This window comes from Hyla sarda, unplaced genomic scaffold (genome assembly GCF_029499605.1).
Source record: "Hyla sarda isolate aHylSar1 unplaced genomic scaffold, aHylSar1.hap1 scaffold_937, whole genome shotgun sequence".
Taxonomy (NCBI): Eukaryota; Metazoa; Chordata; class Amphibia; order Anura; family Hylidae; genus Hyla; species Hyla sarda.
The window spans coordinates 16,436-39,694 of record NW_026610967.1 but is presented as its reverse complement, the minus strand read 5'-3'; the positions used below and the strand labels follow the sequence as shown (position 1 = coordinate 39,694).

Genomic DNA, 23,259 nt, shown 5'->3' with positions numbered 1-23,259 from the left:
CTGCTGTGTCCAGGCCCAGGAGCCTTAGCACTGTGCTGTGATGTCACTCAATACCACTGACATCACTAGGTGTAAACAACATCTCTCCTTTGCTGTGTATGTGACTATGGAGCTGTTTGGTGATGTCGTCTATTACGGCCTTCATAGAAGCAACAGGAGATTGTTGCATCCATCTTGAACCCTCAGAACTACAGTGCTATGATGTCACTCACTTCCACAGGCCTTGCAGAGTGTAAACAACAACAACCCAGCTTTGTTGTGTATGTAACCAAAGGGATTTGTGATGTCACCTAGAACCTTCACAGCAGCGACAGCTTTATGAGGAGCATCAGCACTGCTCTGCCTGAGCAGAACCATCACCGCCATAGGTTGTCAAATAACCCGGATTTAACCCACACAGGTAAGTCCAATGGGGTGCAGGCATGTCCTCTATGCTTACAGCTTCCCGTGGGTGTTGGTTTGATACCGTTTGGGGACAGCCAAGGAGGCATCTGCAGGCAACAAAGGTAGGTGTGTGCTTGTGTGTGTGTTTCCTATGCAGATCCTAAGCCCAGTGTCACATGCAAGTAGGAGGAGTAAGAAGGGTTCCTGGCAAATCCGGGTTATGGATTGCATTTAAAAAGGCCCCGTGGGAGTGCAATGGGCCCCTGTCTTGCTGCTTAGCAATAATGGTATGGGTTTAGGTTCTGCTGTGTGTACTGGTGGTTGACTGCCCCCCAGCCCAGAGTGTGCATGGAAAATTGTCTGGCAGCCTCCCTGACAGCAAGCAGTGATAGTGCCCATGAAGGGGACCTTGTTGGGCCCGCCCCTTTCACGGTTATCGCTTCTCGGCCTTTTGGCTAAGATCAAGTGTAGTATCTGTTCTGATCAGTTTAATATCTGATACGTCCCCTATCTGGGGACCATATATTAAATGGATTTTTGAGAACGGGGGCCGATTTTGAAGCTTGCTTCCGTCGCCCTATGCATTGACCCGATATGGCAGTATCTTCGGGTACAGTGCACCACCCCCTTACAGGGTTAAAAAGAAAGATTCCTACTTTCATTGCTACCTGCTTGCTGGCTAGCCAGCTAGCCAGCCCTGTGGGCCTTGCTGCTGCTGCAGCCAAAAAACAAAAGGTGGTGCTGCTGCTGCTTCTGCTGCTTCTGCTTCTGCTTGTGTCTGGCCCCTGTTGGAGCGTCCAGGCACAGGACTTCTGCTGCTGCTGACTAAATGGCCTCCTTAATTGGATCATTTGAGTAGCCAGCACACCTGTGCAGGTAGGGCATGACATGATAGGCAGCTGCCTTGATAGCGGGTGGGTGCTGAATGTTCCTAATTGACAAAATAAGATTAATGCTTATGAAGAAATATAAAATCTCATCCCTTCCCCAATATCGCGCCACACCCCTACCCCTTAATTCCCTGGTTGAACGTGATGGACATATGTCTTTTTTCGACCGTACTAACTATGTAACTATGTAACATAACATGGGGGGGGGTCTCCTGGCTGTTCACACAGGTGTGTCATTGCTGTACATTGACCATGCATTGCTTCTGTGGTATTGCAAAGGCAAAGACAAATGCTTCCAGCCATCCATTGCACTAATGGATTGGTCATCAGCTGGCTGTCTATGTCCCGCATCAATATAGACCAAAGTACAGAGGGTTAGGCTATGCTATTGTGCACCTACCTGATGCATCAGAAGGTGCGAGGCCCTTGCTAAATTCTGTGCACAGACTTTGAGATCTATGCTTTAGACTGTATCTAAACCTGCTCCAACATGGACTGACATTCTGGCCTACTTTCAGCCGATGCGACTTGTCTGTCGCTGAACAGTCGCTTTTTATGTATTCAGCACCTATGTATAATGTTGTAAAAATGCTCTAGAAGCTAAAGTCGCAGAAATGTCACACATATTTGGCCTGCAACTTTCTGTGCGACAAATTCAGACAGGAAAAATCAGTATAAATCCTTAGAAAATTATCCCCCAGTGTCTCCATCTGCTGGCGGTATTGAATAAGCATTGCTGCACTGATGGGGTATGCATTAGACGAAAAAAAAGAAGAAAAAGAAGAATAATACGCCCAGAAAAGAGGCGAAAAGGAGAAAAACGTAAAAAAACGTGAAAAAAAAGTAAGAGGAAGAGAAGGGAAAAAAAGGTGGAAATGGGTTTAAAAGTGATTTCGGCGGAGAAATATATATATATATATATATATATATATATATATGCGCACACACACACATAGATATAAACGTATTCTCCGTTGAGATATTGCAGCCGCTGCTGTGTCCAGGCCCAGGAGCCTTAGCACTGTGCTGTGATGTCACTCAATACCACTGACATCACTAGGTGTAAACAACATCTCTCCTTTGCTGTGTATGTGACTATGGAGCTGTTTGGTGATGTCGTCTATTACGGCCTTCATAGAAGCAACAGGAGATTGTTGCATCCATCTTGAACCCTCAGAACTACAGTGCTATGATGTCACTCACTTCCACAGGCCTTGCAGAGTGTAAACAACAACAACCCAGCTTTGTTGTGTATGTAACCAAAGGGATTTGTGATGTCACCTAGAACCTTCACAGCAGCGACAGCTTTATGAGGAGCATCAGCACTGCTCTGCCTGAGCAGAACCATCACCGCCATAGGTTGTCAAATAACCCGGATTTAACCCACACAGGTAAGTCCAATGGGGTGCAGGCATGTCCTCTATGCTTACAGCTTCCCGTGGGTGTTGGTTTGATACCGTTTGGGGACAGCCAAGGAGGCATCTGCAGGCAACAAAGGTAGGTGTGTGCTTGTGTGTGTGTTTCCTATGCAGATCCTAAGCCCAGTGTCACATGCAAGTAGGAGGAGTAAGAAGGGTTCCTGGCAAATCCGGGTTATGGATTGCATTTAAAAAGGCCCCGTGGGAGTGCAATGGGCCCCTGTCTTGCTGCTTAGCAATAATGGTATGGGTTTAGGTTCTGCTGTGTGTACTGGTGGTTGACTGCCCCCCAGCCCAGAGTGTGCATGGAAAATTGTCTGGCAGCCTCCCTGACAGCAAGCAGTGATAGTGCCCATGAAGGGGACCTTGTTGGGCCCGCCCCTTTCACGGTTATCGCTTCTCGGCCTTTTGGCTAAGATCAAGTGTAGTATCTGTTCTTATCAGTTTAATATCTGATACGTCCCCTATCTGGGGACCATATATTAAATGGATTTTTGAGAACGGGGGCCGATTTCGAAGCTTGCTTCCGTCGCCCTATGCATTGACCCGATATGGCAGTATCTTCGGGTACAGTGCACCACCCCCTTACAGGGTTAAAAAGAAAGATTCCTACTTTCATTGCTACCTGCTTGCTGGCTAGCCAGCTAGCCAGCCCTGTGGGCCTTGCTGCTGCTGCAGCCAAAAAACAAAAGGTGGTGCTGCTGCTGCTTCTGCTGCTTCTGCTTCTGCTTGTGTCTGGCCCCTGTTGGAGCGTCCAGGCACAGGACTTCTGCTGCTGCTGACTAAATGGCCTCCTTAATTGGATCATTTGAGTAGCCAGCACACCTGTGCAGGTAGGGCATGACATGATAGGCAGCTGCCTTGATAGCGGGTGGGTGCTGAATGTTCCTAATTGACAAAATAAGATTAATGCTTATGAAGAAATATAAAATCTCATCCCTTCCCCAATATCGCGCCACACCCCTACCCCTTAATTCCCTGGTTGAACGTGATGGACATATGTCTTTTTTCGACCGTACTAACTATGTAACTATGTAACATAACATGGGGGGGGGGTCTCCTGGCTGTTCACACAGGTGTGTCATTGCTGTACATTGACCATGCATTGCTTCTGTGGTATTGCAAAGGCAAAGACAAATGCTTCCAGCCATCCATTGCACTAATGGATTGGTCATCAGCTGGCTGTCTATGTCCCGCATCAATATAGACCAAAGTACAGAGGGTTAGGCTATGCTATTGTGCACCTACCTGATGCATCAGAAGGTGCGAGGCCCTTGCTAAATTCTGTGCACAGACTTTGAGATCTATGCTTTAGACTGTATCTAAACCTGCTCCAACATGGACTGACATTCTGGCCTACTTTCAGCCGATGCGACTTGTCTGTCGCTGAACAGTCGCTTTTTATGTATTCAGCACCTATGTATAATGTTGTAAAAATGCTCTAGAAGCTAAAGTCGCAGAAATGTCACACATATTTGGCCTGCAACTTTCTGTGCGACAAATTCAGACAGGAAAAATCAGTATAAATCCTTAGAAAATTATCCCCCAGTGTCTCCATCTGCTGGCGGTATTGAATAAGCATTGCTGCACTGATGGGGTATGCATTAGACGAAAAAAAAGAAGAAAAAGAAGAATAATACGCCCAGAAAAGAGGCGAAAAGGAGAAAAACGTAAAAAAACGTGAAAAAAAAGTAAGAGGAAGAGAAGGGAAAAAAAGGTGGAAATGGGTTTAAAAGTGATTTCGGCGGAGAAATATATATATATATATATATATATATATATATATATATATATATATATGCGCACACACACACATAGATATAAACGTATTCTCCGTTGAGATATTGCAGCCGCTGCTGTGTCCAGGCCCAGGAGCCTTAGCACTGTGCTGTGATGTCACTCAATACCACTGACATCACTAGGTGTAAACAACATCTCTCCTTTGCTGTGTATGTGACTATGGAGCTGTTTGGTGATGTCGTCTATTACGGCCTTCATAGAAGCAACAGGAGATTGTTGCATCCATCTTGAACCCTCAGAACTACAGTGCTATGATGTCACTCACTTCCACAGGCCTTGCAGAGTGTAAACAACAACAACCCAGCTTTGTTGTGTATGTAACCAAAGGGATTTGTGATGTCACCTAGAACCTTCACAGCAGCGACAGCTTTATGAGGAGCATCAGCACTGCTCTGCCTGAGCAGAACCATCACCGCCATAGGTTGTCAAATAACCCGGATTTAACCCACACAGGTAAGTCCAATGGGGTGCAGGCATGTCCTCTATGCTTACAGCTTCCCGTGGGTGTTGGTTTGATACCGTTTGGGGACAGCCAAGGAGGCATCTGCAGGCAACAAAGGTAGGTGTGTGCTTGTGTGTGTGTTTCCTATGCAGATCCTAAGCCCAGTGTCACATGCAAGTAGGAGGAGTAAGAAGGGTTCCTGGCAAATCCGGGTTATGGATTGCATTTAAAAAGGCCCCGTGGGAGTGCAATGGGCCCCTGTCTTGCTGCTTAGCAATAATGGTATGGGTTTAGGTTCTGCTGTGTGTACTGGTGGTTGACTGCCCCCCAGCCCAGAGTGTGCATGGAAAATTGTCTGGCAGCCTCCCTGACAGCAAGCAGTGATAGTGCCCATGAAGGGGACCTTGTTGGGCCCGCCCCTTTCACGGTTATCGCTTCTCGGCCTTTTGGCTAAGATCAAGTGTAGTATCTGTTCTTATCAGTTTAATATCTGATACGTCCCCTATCTGGGGACCATATATTAAATGGATTTTTGAGAACGGGGGCCGATTTCGAAGCTTGCTTCCGTCGCCCTATGCATTGACCCGATATGGCAGTATCTTCGGGTACAGTGCACCACCCCCTTACAGGGTTAAAAAGAAAGATTCCTACTTTCATTGCTACCTGCTTGCTGGCTAGCCAGCTAGCCAGCCCTGTGGGCCTTGCTGCTGCTGCAGCCAAAAAACAAAAGGTGGTGCTGCTGCTGCTTCTGCTGCTTCTGCTTCTGCTTGTGTCTGGCCCCTGTTGGAGCGTCCAGGCACAGGACTTCTGCTGCTGCTGACTAAATGGCCTCCTTAATTGGATCATTTGAGTAGCCAGCACACCTGTGCAGGTAGGGCATGACATGATAGGCAGCTGCCTTGATAGCGGGTGGGTGCTGAATGTTCCTAATTGACAAAATAAGATTAATGCTTATGAAGAAATATAAAATCTCATCCCTTCCCCAATATCGCGCCACACCCCTACCCCTTAATTCCCTGGTTGAACGTGATGGACATATGTCTTTTTTCGACCGTACTAACTATGTAACTATGTAACATAACATGGGGGGGGGTCTCCTGGCTGTTCACACAGGTGTGTCATTGCTGTACATTGACCATGCATTGCTTCTGTGGTATTGCAAAGGCAAAGACAAATGCTTCCAGCCATCCATTGCACTAATGGATTGGTCATCAGCTGGCTGTCTATGTCCCGCATCAATATAGACCAAAGTACAGAGGGTTAGGCTATGCTATTGTGCACCTACCTGATGCATCAGAAGGTGCGAGGCCCTTGCTAAATTCTGTGCACAGACTTTGAGATCTATGCTTTAGACTGTATCTAAACCTGCTCCAACATGGACTGACATTCTGGCCTACTTTCAGCCGATGCGACTTGTCTGTCGCTGAACAGTCGCTTTTTATGTATTCAGCACCTATGTATAATGTTGTAAAAATGCTCTAGAAGCTAAAGTCGCAGAAATGTCACACATATTTGGCCTGCAACTTTCTGTGCGACAAATTCAGACAGGAAAAATCAGTATAAATCCTTAGAAAATTATCCCCCAGTGTCTCCATCTGCTGGCGGTATTGAATAAGCATTGCTGCACTGATGGGGTATGCATTAGACGAAAAAAAAGAAGAAAAAGAAGAATAATACGCCCAGAAAAGAGGCGAAAAGGAGAAAAACGTAAAAAAACGTGAAAAAAAAGTAAGAGGAAGAGAAGGGAAAAAAAGGTGGAAATGGGTTTAAAAGTGATTTCGGCGGAGAAATATATATATATATATATATATATATATATATATATATATATATGCGCACACACACACATAGATATAAACGTATTCTCCGTTGAGATATTGCAGCCGCTGCTGTGTCCAGGCCCAGGAGCCTTAGCACTGTGCTGTGATGTCACTCAATACCACTGACATCACTAGGTGTAAACAACATCTCTCCTTTGCTGTGTATGTGACTATGGAGCTGTTTGGTGATGTCGTCTATTACGGCCTTCATAGAAGCAACAGGAGATTGTTGCATCCATCTTGAACCCTCAGAACTACAGTGCTATGATGTCACTCACTTCCACAGGCCTTGCAGAGTGTAAACAACAACAACCCAGCTTTGTTGTGTATGTAACCAAAGGGATTTGTGATGTCACCTAGAACCTTCACAGCAGCGACAGCTTTATGAGGAGCATCAGCACTGCTCTGCCTGAGCAGAACCATCACCGCCATAGGTTGTCAAATAACCCGGATTTAACCCACACAGGTAAGTCCAATGGGGTGCAGGCATGTCCTCTATGCTTACAGCTTCCCGTGGGTGTTGGTTTGATACCGTTTGGGGACAGCCAAGGAGGCATCTGCAGGCAACAAAGGTAGGTGTGTGCTTGTGTGTGTGTTTCCTATGCAGATCCTAAGCCCAGTGTCACATGCAAGTAGGAGGAGTAAGAAGGGTTCCTGGCAAATCCGGGTTATGGATTGCATTTAAAAAGGCCCCGTGGGAGTGCAATGGGCCCCTGTCTTGCTGCTTAGCAATAATGGTATGGGTTTAGGTTCTGCTGTGTGTACTGGTGGTTGACTGCCCCCCAGCCCAGAGTGTGCATGGAAAATTGTCTGGCAGCCTCCCTGACAGCAAGCAGTGATAGTGCCCATGAAGGGGACCTTGTTGGGCCCGCCCCTTTCACGGTTATCGCTTCTCGGCCTTTTGGCTAAGATCAAGTGTAGTATCTGTTCTTATCAGTTTAATATCTGATACGTCCCCTATCTGGGGACCATATATTAAATGGATTTTTGAGAACGGGGGCCGATTTCGAAGCTTGCTTCCGTCGCCCTATGCATTGACCCGATATGGCAGTATCTTCGGGTACAGTGCACCACCCCCTTACAGGGTTAAAAAGAAAGATTCCTACTTTCATTGCTACCTGCTTGCTGGCTAGCCAGCTAGCCAGCCCTGTGGGCCTTGCTGCTGCTGCAGCCAAAAAACAAAAGGTGGTGCTGCTGCTGCTTCTGCTGCTTCTGCTTCTGCTTGTGTCTGGCCCCTGTTGGAGCGTCCAGGCACAGGACTTCTGCTGCTGCTGACTAAATGGCCTCCTTAATTGGATCATTTGAGTAGCCAGCACACCTGTGCAGGTAGGGCATGACATGATAGGCAGCTGCCTTGATAGCGGGTGGGTGCTGAATGTTCCTAATTGACAAAATAAGATTAATGCTTATGAAGAAATATAAAATCTCATCCCTTCCCCAATATCGCGCCACACCCCTACCCCTTAATTCCCTGGTTGAACGTGATGGACATATGTCTTTTTTCGACCGTACTAACTATGTAACTATGTAACATAACATGGGGGGGGGGTCTCCTGGCTGTTCACACAGGTGTGTCATTGCTGTACATTGACCATGCATTGCTTCTGTGGTATTGCAAAGGCAAAGACAAATGCTTCCAGCCATCCATTGCACTAATGGATTGGTCATCAGCTGGCTGTCTATGTCCCGCATCAATATAGACCAAAGTACAGAGGGTTAGGCTATGCTATTGTGCACCTACCTGATGCATCAGAAGGTGCGAGGCCCTTGCTAAATTCTGTGCACAGACTTTGAGATCTATGCTTTAGACTGTATCTAAACCTGCTCCAACATGGACTGACATTCTGGCCTACTTTCAGCCGATGCGACTTGTCTGTCGCTGAACAGTCGCTTTTTATGTATTCAGCACCTATGTATAATGTTGTAAAAATGCTCTAGAAGCTAAAGTCGCAGAAATGTCACACATATTTGGCCTGCAACTTTCTGTGCGACAAATTCAGACAGGAAAAATCAGTATAAATCCTTAGAAAATTATCCCCCAGTGTCTCCATCTGCTGGCGGTATTGAATAAGCATTGCTGCACTGATGGGGTATGCATTAGACGAAAAAAAAGAAGAAAAAGAAGAATAATACGCCCAGAAAAGAGGCGAAAAGGAGAAAAACGTAAAAAAACGTGAAAAAAAAGTAAGAGGAAGAGAAGGGAAAAAAAGGTGGAAATGGGTTTAAAAGTGATTTCGGCGGAGAAATATATATATATATATATATATATATATATATATATATATATGCGCACACACACACATAGATATAAACGTATTCTCCGTTGAGATATTGCAGCCGCTGCTGTGTCCAGGCCCAGGAGCCTTAGCACTGTGCTGTGATGTCACTCAATACCACTGACATCACTAGGTGTAAACAACATCTCTCCTTTGCTGTGTATGTGACTATGGAGCTGTTTGGTGATGTCGTCTATTACGGCCTTCATAGAAGCAACAGGAGATTGTTGCATCCATCTTGAACCCTCAGAACTACAGTGCTATGATGTCACTCACTTCCACAGGCCTTGCAGAGTGTAAACAACAACAACCCAGCTTTGTTGTGTATGTAACCAAAGGGATTTGTGATGTCACCTAGAACCTTCACAGCAGCGACAGCTTTATGAGGAGCATCAGCACTGCTCTGCCTGAGCAGAACCATCACCGCCATAGGTTGTCAAATAACCCGGATTTAACCCACACAGGTAAGTCCAATGGGGTGCAGGCATGTCCTCTATGCTTACAGCTTCCCGTGGGTGTTGGTTTGATACCGTTTGGGGACAGCCAAGGAGGCATCTGCAGGCAACAAAGGTAGGTGTGTGCTTGTGTGTGTGTTTCCTATGCAGATCCTAAGCCCAGTGTCACATGCAAGTAGGAGGAGTAAGAAGGGTTCCTGGCAAATCCGGGTTATGGATTGCATTTAAAAAGGCCCCGTGGGAGTGCAATGGGCCCCTGTCTTGCTGCTTAGCAATAATGGTATGGGTTTAGGTTCTGCTGTGTGTACTGGTGGTTGACTGCCCCCCAGCCCAGAGTGTGCATGGAAAATTGTCTGGCAGCCTCCCTGACAGCAAGCAGTGATAGTGCCCATGAAGGGGACCTTGTTGGGCCCGCCCCTTTCACGGTTATCGCTTCTCGGCCTTTTGGCTAAGATCAAGTGTAGTATCTGTTCTTATCAGTTTTCATGCTGGTGGGGATGGGTGCTGCATGGAGGATGCAGGTGTACCAGGGCTTTCCGGGGCTGGTTCTGAGGAATCAGCTCGACGGCTGCCCCGATGTGACCTGTTCCCTCCGGGTCTCGCCATGAGGCTGAGAGGGTCTAGAGCCGAGGTACTTTTGTGCCTCGGGGAGTGGTGACCCCGAGGTGCCGAAACTCACTGGGAGAATAGACTCACTGAGTTGAAGCACGGGCACCATAATCTCTTCACCTTGTGGCACTCACCTCTTGATTCCCGGCCTTCTGGCTAGGATCAGAGAAATTTTTATAGATCCGGCCGGATGTCCGGGCAGTATATCTGCACACATTCACTTATTTATTTCTTTTTTTGTCTCACTGTGTCACTTTTTGCGTGTTGTGTGTTCACAGGATTTGTCAGGATGCGGTAGCCCTTCTGGGTGTCCCTCCTGGCGGTCTAGGGGAGGTGTGTGTGGCCATTAGGTTCCGCACCTCCCTGCAAACACCCCGGGTACTCCTGCTTTGGCAGGGTACCTACCGTAATCGGCTCTGCGGGCAGATACCTTGGCTAACGCCAAGGGGGATGCCGGGAGCATTTGTGGTCCCCTAGTAGCTTCGGCGAAAAGGGACATCGAACCTGGAACCTCGCAGGTACCTTTTGGTCCGGAGGCGAAGGGTAAGGTTTGTTGGGGGGCCTCTCTCCTATCGGAGAAGGGCTTGCGATAGACCGCATCCTTTGTGCACGTTTTTTTTTAGTGTAACACGTTTGCACTTTTTCTTGCACTTTGGGTGAATCGAAAGCACGTTCCTCGGCTTTAGATAAAAAAAAAAAAAAAAAAAAAAAATCTGTTCTTATCAGTTTAATATCTGATACGTCCCCTATCTGGGGACCATATATTAAATGGATTTTTGAGAACGGGGGCCGATTTCGAAGCTTGCTTCCGTCGCCCTATGCATTGACCCGATATGGCAGTATCTTCGGGTACAATGCACCACCCCCTTACAGGGTTAAAAAGAAAGATTCCTACTTTCATTGCTACCTGCTTGCTGGCTAGCCAGCTAGCCAGCCCTGTGGGCCTTGCTGCTGCTGCAGCCAAAAAACAAAAGGTGGTGCTGCTGCTGCTTCTGCTGCTTCTGCTTCTGCTTGTGTCTGGCCCCTGTTGGAGCGTCCAGGCACAGGACTTCTGCTGCTGCTGACTAAATGGCCTCCTTAATTGGATCATTTGAGTAGCCAGCACACCTGTGCAGGTAGGGCATGACATGATAGGCAGCTGCCTTGATAGCGGGTGGGTGCTGAATGTTCCTAATTGACAAAATAAGATTAATGCTTATGAAGAAATATAAAATCTCATCCCTTCCCCAATATCGCGCCACACCCCTACCCCTTAATTCCCTGGTTGAACGTGATGGACATATGTCTTTTTTCGACCGTACTAACTATGTAACTATGTAACATAACATGGGGGGGGGGTCTCCTGGCTGTTCACACAGGTGTGTCATTGCTGTACATTGACCATGCATTGCTTCTGTGGTATTGCAAAGGCAAAGACAAATGCTTCCAGCCATCCATTGCACTAATGGATTGGTCATCAGCTGGCTGTCTATGTCCCGCATCAATATAGACCAAAGTACAGAGGGTTAGGCTATGCTATTGTGCACCTACCTGATGCATCAGAAGGTGCGAGGCCCTTGCTAAATTCTGTGCACAGACTTTGAGATCTATGCTTTAGACTGTATCTAAACCTGCTCCAACATGGACTGACATTCTGGCCTACTTTCAGCCGATGCGACTTGTCTGTCGCTGAACAGTCGCTTTTTATGTATTCAGCACCTATGTATAATGTTGTAAAAATGCTCTAGAAGCTAAAGTCGCAGAAATGTCACACATATTTGGCCTGCAACTTTCTGTGCGACAAATTCAGACAGGAAAAATCAGTATAAATCCTTAGAAAATTATCCCCCAGTGTCTCCATCTGCTGGCGGTATTGAATAAGCATTGCTGCACTGATGGGGTATGCATTAGACGAAAAAAAAGAAGAAAAAGAAGAATAATACGCCCAGAAAAGAGGCGAAAAGGAGAAAAACGTAAAAAAACGTGAAAAAAAAGTAAGAGGAAGAGAAGGGAAAAAAAGGTGGAAATGGGTTTAAAAGTGATTTCGGCGGAGAAATATATATATATATATATATATATATATATATGCGCACACACACACATAGATATAAACGTATTCTCCGTTGAGATATTGCAGCCGCTGCTGTGTCCAGGCCCAGGAGCCTTAGCACTGTGCTGTGATGTCACTCAATACCACTGACATCACTAGGTGTAAACAACATCTCTCCTTTGCTGTGTATGTGACTATGGAGCTGTTTGGTGATGTCGTCTATTACGGCCTTCATAGAAGCAACAGGAGATTGTTGCATCCATCTTGAACCCTCAGAACTACAGTGCTATGATGTCACTCACTTCCACAGGCCTTGCAGAGTGTAAACAACAACAACCCAGCTTTGTTGTGTATGTAACCAAAGGGATTTGTGATGTCACCTAGAACCTTCACAGCAGCGACAGCTTTATGAGGAGCATCAGCACTGCTCTGCCTGAGCAGAACCATCACCGCCATAGGTTGTCAAATAACCCGGATTTAACCCACACAGGTAAGTCCAATGGGGTGCAGGCATGTCCTCTATGCTTACAGCTTCCCGTGGGTGTTGGTTTGATACCGTTTGGGGACAGCCAAGGAGGCATCTGCAGGCAACAAAGGTAGGTGTGTGCTTGTGTGTGTGTTTCCTATGCAGATCCTAAGCCCAGTGTCACATGCAAGTAGGAGGAGTAAGAAGGGTTCCTGGCAAATCCGGGTTATGGATTGCATTTAAAAAGGCCCCGTGGGAGTGCAATGGGCCCCTGTCTTGCTGCTTAGCAATAATGGTATGGGTTTAGGTTCTGCTGTGTGTACTGGTGGTTGACTGCCCCCCAGCCCAGAGTGTGCATGGAAAATTGTCTGGCAGCCTCCCTGACAGCAAGCAGTGATAGTGCCCATGAAGGGGACCTTGTTGGGCCCGCCCCTTTCACGGTTATCGCTTCTCGGCCTTTTGGCTAAGATCAAGTGTAGTATCTGTTCTTATCAGTTTAATATCTGATACGTCCCCTATCTGGGGACCATATATTAAATGGATTTTTGAGAACGGGGGCCGATTTCGAAGCTTGCTTCCGTCGCCCTATGCATTGACCCGATATGGCAGTATCTTCGGGTACAGTGCACCACCCCCTTACAGGGTTAAAAAGAAAGATTCCTACTTTCATTGCTACCTGCTTGCTGGCTAGCCAGCCCTGTGGGCCTTGCTGCTGCTGCAGCCAAAAAACAAAAGGTGGTGCTGCTGCTGCTTCTGCTTCTGCTTGTGTCTGGCCCCTGTTGGAGCGTCCAGGCACAGGACTTCTGCTGCTGCTGACTAAATGGCCTCCTTAATTGGATCATTTGAGTAGCCAGCACACCTGTGCAGGTAGGGCATGACATGATAGGCAGCTGCCTTGATAGCGGGTGGGTGCTGAATGTTCCTAATTGACAAAATAAGATTAATGCTTATGAAGAAATATAAAATCTCATCCCTTCCCCAATATCGCGCCACACCCCTACCCCTTAATTCCCTGGTTGAACGTGATGGACATATGTCTTTTTTCGACCGTACTAACTATGTAACTATGTAACATAACATGGGGGGGGGGTCTCCTGGCTGTTCACACAGGTGTGTCATTGCTGTACATTGACCATGCATTGCTTCTGTGGTATTGCAAAGGCAAAGACAAATGCTTCCAGCCATCCATTGCACTAATGGATTGGTCATCAGCTGGCTGTCTATGTCCCGCATCAATATAGACCAAAGTACAGAGGGTTAGGCTATGCTATTGTGCACCTACCTGATGCATCAGAAGGTGCGAGGCCCTTGCTAAATTCTGTGCACAGACTTTGAGATCTATGCTTTAGACTGTATCTAAACCTGCTCCAACATGGACTGACATTCTGGCCTACTTTCAGCCGATGCGACTTGTCTGTCGCTGAACAGTCGCTTTTTATGTATTCAGCACCTATGTATAATGTTGTAAAAATGCTCTAGAAGCTAAAGTCGCAGAAATGTCACACATATTTGGCCTGCAACTTTCTGTGCGACAAATTCAGACAGGAAAAATCAGTATAAATCCTTAGAAAATTATCCCCCAGTGTCTCCATCTGCTGGCGGTATTGAATAAGCATTGCTGCACTGATGGGGTATGCATTAGACGAAAAAAAAGAAGAAAAAGAAGAATAATACGCCCAGAAAAGAGGCGAAAAGGAGAAAAACGTAAAAAAACGTGAAAAAAAAGTAAGAGGAAGAGAAGGGAAAAAAAGGTGGAAATGGGTTTAAAAGTGATTTCGGCGGAGAAATATATATATATATATATATATATATATATGCGCACACACACACATAGATATAAACGTATTCTCCGTTGAGATATTGCAGCCGCTGCTGTGTCCAGGCCCAGGAGCCTTAGCACTGTGCTGTGATGTCACTCAATACCACTGACATCACTAGGTGTAAACAACATCTCTCCTTTGCTGTGTATGTGACTATGGAGCTGTTTGGTGATGTCGTCTATTACGGCCTTCATAGAAGCAACAGGAGATTGTTGCATCCATCTTGAACCCTCAGAACTACAGTGCTATGATGTCACTCACTTCCACAGGCCTTGCAGAGTGTAAACAACAACAACCCAGCTTTGTTGTGTATGTAACCAAAGGGATTTGTGATGTCACCTAGAACCTTCACAGCAGCGACAGCTTTATGAGGAGCATCAGCACTGCTCTGCCTGAGCAGAACCATCACCGCCATAGGTTGTCAAATAACCCGGATTTAACCCACACAGGTAAGTCCAATGGGGTGCAGGCATGTCCTCTATGCTTACAGCTTCCCGTGGGTGTTGGTTTGATACCGTTTGGGGACAGCCAAGGAGGCATCTGCAGGCAACAAAGGTAGGTGTGTGCTTGTGTGTGTGTTTCCTATGCAGATCCTAAGCCCAGTGTCACATGCAAGTAGGAGGAGTAAGAAGGGTTCCTGGCAAATCCGGGTTATGGATTGCATTTAAAAAGGCCCCGTGGGAGTGCAATGGGCCCCTGTCTTGCTGCTTAGCAATAATGGTATGGGTTTAGGTTCTGCTGTGTGTACTGGTGGTTGACTGCCCCCCAGCCCAGAGTGTGCATGGAAAATTGTCTGGCAGCCTCCCTGACAGCAAGCAGTGATAGTGCCCATGAAGGGGACCTTGTTGGGCCCGCCCCTTTCACGGTTATCGCTTCTCGGCCTTTTGGCTAAGATCAAGTGTAGTATCTGTTCTTATCAGTTTAATATCTGATACGTCCCCTATCTGGGGACCATATATTAAATGGATTTTTGAGAACGGGGGCCGATTTCGAAGCTTGCTTCCGTCGCCCTATGCATTGACCCGATATGGCAGTATCTTCGGGTACAGTGCACCACCCCCTTACAGGGTTAAAAAGAAAGATTCCTACTTTCATTGCTACCTGCTTGCTGGCTAGCCAGCCCTGTGGGCCTTGCTGCTGCTGCAGCCAAAAAACAAAAGGTGGTGCTGCTGCTGCTTCTGCTTCTGCTTGTGTCTGGCCCCTGTTGGAGCGTCCAGGCACAGGACTTCTGCTGCTGCTGACTAAATGGCCTCCTTAATTGGATCATTTGAGTAGCCAGCACACCTGTGCAGGTAGGGCATGACATGATAGGCAGCTGCCTTGATAGCGGGTGGGTGCTGAATGTTCCTAATTGACAAAATAAGATTAATGCTTATGAAGAAATATAAAATCTCATCCCTTCCCCAATATCGCGCCACACCCCTACCCCTTAATTCCCTGGTTGAACGTGATGGACATATGTCTTTTTTCGACCGTACTAACTATGTAACTATGTAACATAACATGGGGGGGGGTCTCCTGGCTGTTCACACAGGTGTGTCATTGCTGTACATTGACCATGCATTGCTTCTGTGGTATTGCAAAGGCAAAGACAAATGCTTCCAGCCATCCATTGCACTAATGGATTGGTCATCAGCTGGCTGTCTATGTCCCGCATCAATATAGACCAAAGTACAGAGGGTTAGGCTATGCTATTGTGCACCTACCTGATGCATCAGAAGGTGCGAGGCCCTTGCTAAATTCTGTGCACAGACTTTGAGATCTATGCTTTAGACTGTATCTAAACCTGCTCCAACATGGACTGACATTCTGGCCTACTTTCAGCCGATGCGACTTGTCTGTCGCTGAACAGTCGCTTTTTATGTATTCAGCACCTATGTATAATGTTGTAAAAATGCTCTAGAAGCTAAAGTCGCAGAAATGTCACACATATTTGGCCTGCAACTTTCTGTGCGACAAATTCAGACAGGAAAAATCAGTATAAATCCTTAGAAAATTATCCCCCAGTGTCTCCATCTGCTGGCGGTATTGAATAAGCATTGCTGCACTGATGGGGTATGCATTAGACGAAAAAAAAGAAGAAAAAGAAGAATAATACGCCCAGAAAAGAGGCGAAAAGGAGAAAAACGTAAAAAAACGTGAAAAAAAAGTAAGAGGAAGAGAAGGGAAAAAAAGGTGGAAATGGGTTTAAAAGTGATTTCGGCGGAGAAATATATATATATATATATATATATATATGCGCACACACACACATAGATATAAACGTATTCTCCGTTGAGATATTGCAGCCGCTGCTGTGTCCAGGCCCAGGAGCCTTAGCACTGTGCTGTGATGTCACTCAATACCACTGACATCACTAGGTGTAAACAACATCTCTCCTTTGCTGTGTATGTGACTATGGAGCTGTTTGGTGATGTCGTCTATTACGGCCTTCATAGAAGCAACAGGAGATTGTTGCATCCATCTTGAACCCTCAGAACTACAGTGCTATGATGTCACTCACTTCCACAGGCCTTGCAGAGTGTAAACAACAACAACCCAGCTTTGTTGTGTATGTAACCAAAGGGATTTGTGATGTCACCTAGAACCTTCACAGCAGCGACAGCTTTATGAGGAGCATCAGCACTGCTCTGCCTGAGCAGAACCATCACCGCCATAGGTTGTCAAATAACCCGGATTTAACCCACACAGGTAAGTCCAATGGGGTGCAGGCATGTCCTCTATGCTTACAGCTTCCCGTGGGTGTTGGTTTGATACCGTTTGGGGACAGCCAAGGAGGCATCTGCAGGCAACAAAGGTAGGTGTGTGCTTGTGTGTGTGTTTCCTATGCAGATCCTAAGCCCAGTGTCACATGCAAGTAGGAGGAGTAAGAAGGGTTCCTGGCAAATCCGGGTTATGGATTGCATTTAAAAAGGCCCCGTGGGAGTGCAATGGGCCCCTGTCTTGCTGCTTAGCAATAATGGTATGGGTTTAGGTTCTGCTGTGTGTACTGGTGGTTGACTGCCCCCCAGCCCAGAGTGTGCATGGAAAATTGTCTGGCAGCCTCCCTGACAGCAAGCAGTGATAGTGCCCATGAAGGGGACCTTGTTGGGCCCGCCCCTTTCACGGTTATCGCTTCTCGGCCTTTTGGCTAAGATCAAGTGTAGTATCTGTTCTTATCAGTTTAATATCTGATACGTCCCCTATCTGGGGACCATATATTAAATGGATTTTTGAGAACGGGGGCCGATTTCGAAGCTTGCTTCCGTCGCCCTATGCATTGACCCGATATGGCAGTATCTTCGGGTACAGTGCACCACCCCCTTACAGGGTTAAAAAGAAAGATTCCTACTTTCATTGCTACCTGCTTGCTGGCTAGCCAGCTAGCCAGCCCTGTGGGCCTTGCTGCTGCTGCAGCCAAAAAACAAAAGGTGGTGCTGCTGCTGCTTCTGCTGCTTCTGCTTCTGCTTGTGTCTGGCCCCTGTTGGAGCGTCCAGGCACAGGACTTCTGCTGCTGCTGACTAAATGGCCTCCTTAATTGGATCATTTGAGTAGCCAGCACACCTGTGCAGGTAGGGCATGACATGATAGGCAGCTGCCTTGATAGCGGGTGGGTGCTGAATGTTCCTAATTGACAAAATAAGATTAATGCTTATGAAGAAATATAAAATCTCATCCCTTCCCCAATATCGCGCCACACCCCTACCCCTTAATTCCCTGGTTGAACGTGATGGACATATGTCTTTTTTCGACCGTACTAACTATGTAACTATGTAACATAACATGGGGGGGGGGTCTCCTGGCTGTTCACACAGGTGTGTCATTGCTGTACATTGACCATGCATTGCTTCTGTGGTATTGCAAAGGCAAAGACAAATGCTTCCAGCCATCCATTGCACTAATGGATTGGTCATCAGCTGGCTGTCTATGTCCCGCATCAATATAGACCAAAGTACAGAGGGTTAGGCTATGCTATTGTGCACCTACCTGATGCATCAGAAGGTGCGAGGCCCTTGCTAAATTCTGTGCACAGACTTTGAGATCTATGCTTTAGACTGTATCTAAACCTGCTCCAACATGGACTGACATTCTGGCCTACTTTCAGCCGATGCGACTTGTCTGTCGCTGAACAGTCGCTTTTTATGTATTCAGCACCTATGTATAATGTTGTAAAAATGCTCTAGAAGCTAAAGTCGCAGAAATGTCACACATATTTGGCCTGCAACTTTCTGTGCGACAAATTCAGACAGGAAAAATCAGTATAAATCCTTAGAAAATTATCCCCCAGTGTCTCCATCTGCTGGCGGTATTGAATAAGCATTGCTGCACTGATGGGGTATGCATTAGACGAAAAAAAAGAAGAAAAAGAAGAATAATACGCCCAGAAAAGAGGCGAAAAGGAGAAAAACATAAAAAAACGTGAAAAAAAAGTAAGAGGAAGAGAAGGGAAAAAAAGGTGGAAATGGGTTTAAAAGTGATTTCGGCGGAGAAATATATATATATATATATATATATATATATATATATATATATATATATATGCGCACACACACACATAGATATAAACGTATTCTCCGTTGAGATATTGCAGCCGCTGCTGTGTCCAGGCCCAGGAGCCTTAGCACTGTGCTGTGATGTCACTCAATACCACTGACATCACTAGGTGTAAACAACATCTCTCCTTTGCTGTGTATGTGACTATGGAGCTGTTTGGTGATGTCGTCTATTACGGCCTTCATAGAAGCAACAGGAGATTGTTGCATCCATCTTGAACCCTCAGAACTACAGTGCTATGATGTCACTCACTTCCACAGGCCTTGCAGAGTGTAAACAACAACAACCCAGCTTTGTTGTGTATGTAACCAAAGGGATTTGTGATGTCACCTAGAACCTTCACAGCAGCGACAGCTTTATGAGGAGCATCAGCACTGCTCTGCCTGAGCAGAACCATCACCGCCATAGGTTGTCAAATAACCCGGATTTAACCCACACAGGTAAGTCCAATGGGGTGCAGGCATGTCCTCTATGCTTACAGCTTCCCGTGGGTGTTGGTTTGATACCGTTTGGGGACAGCCAAGGAGGCATCTGCAGGCAACAAAGGTAGGTGTGTGCTTGTGTGTGTGTTTCCTATGCAGATCCTAAGCCCAGTGTCACATGCAAGTAGGAGGAGTAAGAAGGGTTCCTGGCAAATCCGGGTTATGGATTGCATTTAAAAAGGCCCCGTGGGAGTGCAATGGGCCCCTGTCTTGCTGCTTAGCAATAATGGTATGGGTTTAGGTTCTGCTGTGTGTACTGGTGGTTGACTGCCCCCCAGCCCAGAGTGTGCATGGAAAATTGTCTGGCAGCCTCCCTGACAGCAAGCAGTGATAGTGCCCATGAAGGGGACCTTGTTGGGCCCGCCCCTTTCACGGTTATCGCTTCTCGGCCTTTTGGCTAAGATCAAGTGTAGTATCTGTTCTTATCAGTTTAATATCTGATACGTCCCCTATCTGGGGACCATATATTAAATGGATTTTTGAGAACGGGGGCCGATTTCGAAGCTTGCTTCCGTCGCCCTATGCATTGACCCGATATGGCAGTATCTTCGGGTACAGTGCACCACCCCCTTACAGGGTTAAAAAGAAAGATTCCTACTTTCATTGCTACCTGCTTGCTGGCTAGCCAGCTAGCCAGCCCTGTGGGCCTTGCTGCTGCTGCAGCCAAAAAACAAAAGGTGGTGCTGCTGCTGCTTCTGCTGCTTCTGCTTCTGCTTGTGTCTGGCCCCTGTTGGAGCGTCCAGGCACAGGACTTCTGCTGCTGCTGACTAAATGGCCTCCTTAATTGGATCATTTGAGTAGCCAGCACACCTGTGCAGGTAGGGCATGACATGATAGGCAGCTGCCTTGATAGCGGGTGGGTGCTGAATGTTCCTAATTGACAAAATAAGATTAATGCTTATGAAGAAATATAAAATCTCATCCCTTCCCCAATATCGCGCCACACCCCTACCCCTTAATTCCCTGGTTGAACGTGATGGACATATGTCTTTTTTCGACCGTACTAACTATGTAACTATGTAACATAACATGGGGGGGGGTCTCCTGGCTGTTCACACAGGTGTGTCATTGCTGTACATTGACCATGCATTGCTTCTGTGGTATTGCAAAGGCAAAGACAAATGCTTCCAGCCATCCATTGCACTAATGGATTGGTCATCAGCTGGCTGTCTATGTCCCGCATCAATATAGACCAAAGTACAGAGGGTTAGGCTATGCTATTGTGCACCTACCTGATGCATCAGAAGGTGCGAGGCCCTTGCTAAATTCTGTGCACAGACTTTGAGATCTATGCTTTAGACTGTATCTAAACCTGCTCCAACATGGACTGACATTCTGGCCTACTTTCAGCCGATGCGACTTGTCTGTCGCTGAACAGTCGCTTTTTATGTATTCAGCACCTATGTATAATGTTGTAAAAATGCTCTAGAAGCTAAAGTCGCAGAAATGTCACACATATTTGGCCTGCAACTTTCTGTGCGACAAATTCAGACAGGAAAAATCAGTATAAATCCTTAGAAAATTATCCCCCAGTGTCTCCATCTGCTGGCGGTATTGAATAAGCATTGCTGCACTGATGGGGTATGCATTAGACGAAAAAAAAGAAGAAAAAGAAGAATAATACGCCCAGAAAAGAGGCGAAAAGGAGAAAAACGTAAAAAAACGTGAAAAAAAAGTAAGAGGAAGAGAAGGGAAAAAAAGGTGGAAATGGGTTTAAAAGTGATTTCGGCGGAGAAATATATATATATATATATATATATATATATATATATATATATATATATATGCGCACACACACACATAGATATAAACGTATTCTCCGTTGAGATATTGCAGCCGCTGCTGTGTCCAGGCCCAGGAGCCTTAGCACTGTGCTGTGATGTCACTCAATACCACTGACATCACTAGGTGTAAACAACATCTCTCCTTTGCTGTGTATGTGACTATGGAGCTGTTTGGTGATGTCGTCTATTACGGCCTTCATAGAAGCAACAGGAGATTGTTGCATCCATCTTGAACCCTCAGAACTACAGTGCTATGATGTCACTCACTTCCACAGGCCTTGCAGAGTGTAAACAACAACAACCCAGCTTTGTTGTGTATGTAACCAAAGGGATTTGTGATGTCACCTAGAACCTTCACAGCAGCGACAGCTTTATGAGGAGCATCAGCACTGCTCTGCCTGAGCAGAACCATCACCGCCATAGGTTGTCAAATAACCCGGATTTAACCCACACAGGTAAGTTCAATGGGGTGCAGGCATGTCCTCTATGCTTACAGCTTCCCGTGGGTGTTGGTTTGATACCGTTTGGGGACAGCCAAGGAGGCATCTGCAGGCAACAAAGGTAGGTGTGTGCTTGTGTGTGTGTTTCCTATGCAGATCCTAAGCCCAGTGTCACATGCAAGTAGGAGGAGTAAGAAGGGTTCCTGGCAAATCCGGGTTATGGATTGCATTTAAAAAGGCCCCGTGGGAGTGCAATGGGCCCCTGTCTTGCTGCTTAGCAATAATGGTATGGGTTTAGGTTCTGCTGTGTGTACTGGTGGTTGACTGCCCCCCAGCCCAGAGTGTGCATGGAAAATTGTCTGGCAGCCTCCCTGACAGCAAGCAGTGATAGTGCCCATGAAGGGGACCTTGTTGGGCCCGCCCCTTTCACGGTTATCGCTTCTCGGCCTTTTGGCTAAGATCAAGTGTAGTATCTGTTCTTATCAGTTTAATATCTGATACGTCCCCTATCTGGGGACCATATATTAAATGGATTTTTGAGAACGGGGGCCGATTTCGAAGCTTGCTTCCGTCGCCCTATGCATTGACCCGATATGGCAGTATCTTCGGGTACAGTGCACCACCCCCTTACAGGGTTAAAAAGAAAGATTCCTACTTTCATTGCTACCTGCTTGCTGGCTAGCCAGCTAGCCAGCCCTGTGGGCCTTGCTGCTGCTGCAGCCAAAAAACAAAAGGTGGTGCTGCTGCTGCTGCTTCTGCTTCTGCTTGTGTCTGGCCCCTGTTGGAGCGTCCAGGCACAGGACTTCTGCTGCTGCTGACTAAATGGCCTCCTTAATTGGATCATTTGAGTAGCCAGCACACCTGTGCAGGTAGGGCATGACATGATAGGCAGCTGCCTTGATAGCGGGTGGGTGCTGAATGTTCCTAATTGACAAAATAAGATTAATGCTTATGAAGAAATATAAAATCTCATCCCTTCCCCAATATCGCGCCACACCCCTACCCCTTAATTCCCTGGTTGAACGTGATGGACATATGTCTTTTTTCGACCGTACTAACTATGTAACTATGTAACATAACATGGGGGGGGGGTCTCCTGGCTGTTCACACAGGTGTGTCATTGCTGTACATTGACCATGCATTGCTTCTGTGGTATTGCAAAGGCAAAGACAAATGCTTCCAGCCATCCATTGCACTAATGGATTGGTCATCAGCTGGCTGTCTATGTCCCGCATCAATATAGACCAAAGTACAGAGGGTTAGGCTATGCTATTGTGCACCTACCTGATGCATCAGAAGGTGCGAGGCCCTTGCTAAATTCTGTGCACAGACTTTGAGATCTATGCTTTAGACTGTATCTAAACCTGCTCCAACATGGACTGACATTCTGGCCTACTTTCAGCCGATGCGACTTGTCTGTCGCTGAACAGTCGCTTTTTATGTATTCAGCACCTATGTATAATGTTGTAAAAATGCTCTAGAAGCTAAAGTCGCAGAAATGTCACACATATTTGGCCTGCAACTTTCTGTGCGACAAATTCAGACAGGAAAAATCAGTATAAATCCTTAGAAAATTATCCCCCAGTGTCTCCATCTGCTGGCGGTATTGAA

General features: G+C 46.5%; 10 non-coding genes and 1 pseudogene across 10 annotated transcripts; all 11 read left to right on the top strand.

Moving 5' to 3' along the window:
* Positions 1-819: 819 nt before the first annotated feature.
* LOC130350233 (U2 spliceosomal RNA) lies at positions 820-1,010 on the top strand. Its single transcript, XR_008887393.1, has one exon. It is a non-coding gene; the product is annotated as a U2 spliceosomal RNA (small nuclear RNA).
* A 2,074-nt stretch (positions 1,011-3,084) lies between these two features.
* On the top strand, positions 3,085-3,275 carry LOC130350197 (U2 spliceosomal RNA). Its single transcript, XR_008887360.1, has one exon. It is a non-coding gene; the product is annotated as a U2 spliceosomal RNA (small nuclear RNA).
* Positions 3,276-5,364: 2,089 nt separating this feature from the next.
* LOC130350196 (U2 spliceosomal RNA) lies at positions 5,365-5,555 on the top strand. Its single transcript, XR_008887359.1, has one exon. It is a non-coding gene; the product is annotated as a U2 spliceosomal RNA (small nuclear RNA).
* Positions 5,556-7,639: 2,084 nt separating this feature from the next.
* On the top strand, positions 7,640-7,830 carry LOC130350195 (U2 spliceosomal RNA). Its single transcript, XR_008887358.1, has one exon. It is a non-coding gene; the product is annotated as a U2 spliceosomal RNA (small nuclear RNA).
* A 2,083-nt stretch (positions 7,831-9,913) lies between these two features.
* Positions 9,914-10,073, top strand: LOC130350186 (U2 spliceosomal RNA; annotated as a pseudogene).
* A 696-nt stretch (positions 10,074-10,769) lies between these two features.
* Positions 10,770-10,959, top strand: LOC130350181 (U2 spliceosomal RNA). The gene has a single exon (XR_008887349.1). It is a non-coding gene; the product is annotated as a U2 spliceosomal RNA (small nuclear RNA).
* Positions 10,960-13,032: 2,073 nt separating this feature from the next.
* Positions 13,033-13,223, top strand: LOC130350194 (U2 spliceosomal RNA). The gene has a single exon (XR_008887357.1). It is a non-coding gene; the product is annotated as a U2 spliceosomal RNA (small nuclear RNA).
* Positions 13,224-15,277: 2,054 nt separating this feature from the next.
* Positions 15,278-15,468, top strand: LOC130350193 (U2 spliceosomal RNA). Its single transcript, XR_008887356.1, has one exon. It is a non-coding gene; the product is annotated as a U2 spliceosomal RNA (small nuclear RNA).
* A 2,051-nt stretch (positions 15,469-17,519) lies between these two features.
* On the top strand, positions 17,520-17,710 carry LOC130350192 (U2 spliceosomal RNA). The gene has a single exon (XR_008887355.1). It is a non-coding gene; the product is annotated as a U2 spliceosomal RNA (small nuclear RNA).
* Positions 17,711-19,801: 2,091 nt separating this feature from the next.
* Positions 19,802-19,992, top strand: LOC130350191 (U2 spliceosomal RNA). The gene has a single exon (XR_008887354.1). It is a non-coding gene; the product is annotated as a U2 spliceosomal RNA (small nuclear RNA).
* Positions 19,993-22,082: 2,090 nt separating this feature from the next.
* LOC130350189 (U2 spliceosomal RNA) lies at positions 22,083-22,273 on the top strand. Its single transcript, XR_008887353.1, has one exon. It is a non-coding gene; the product is annotated as a U2 spliceosomal RNA (small nuclear RNA).
* Positions 22,274-23,259: the final 986 nt, after the last annotated feature.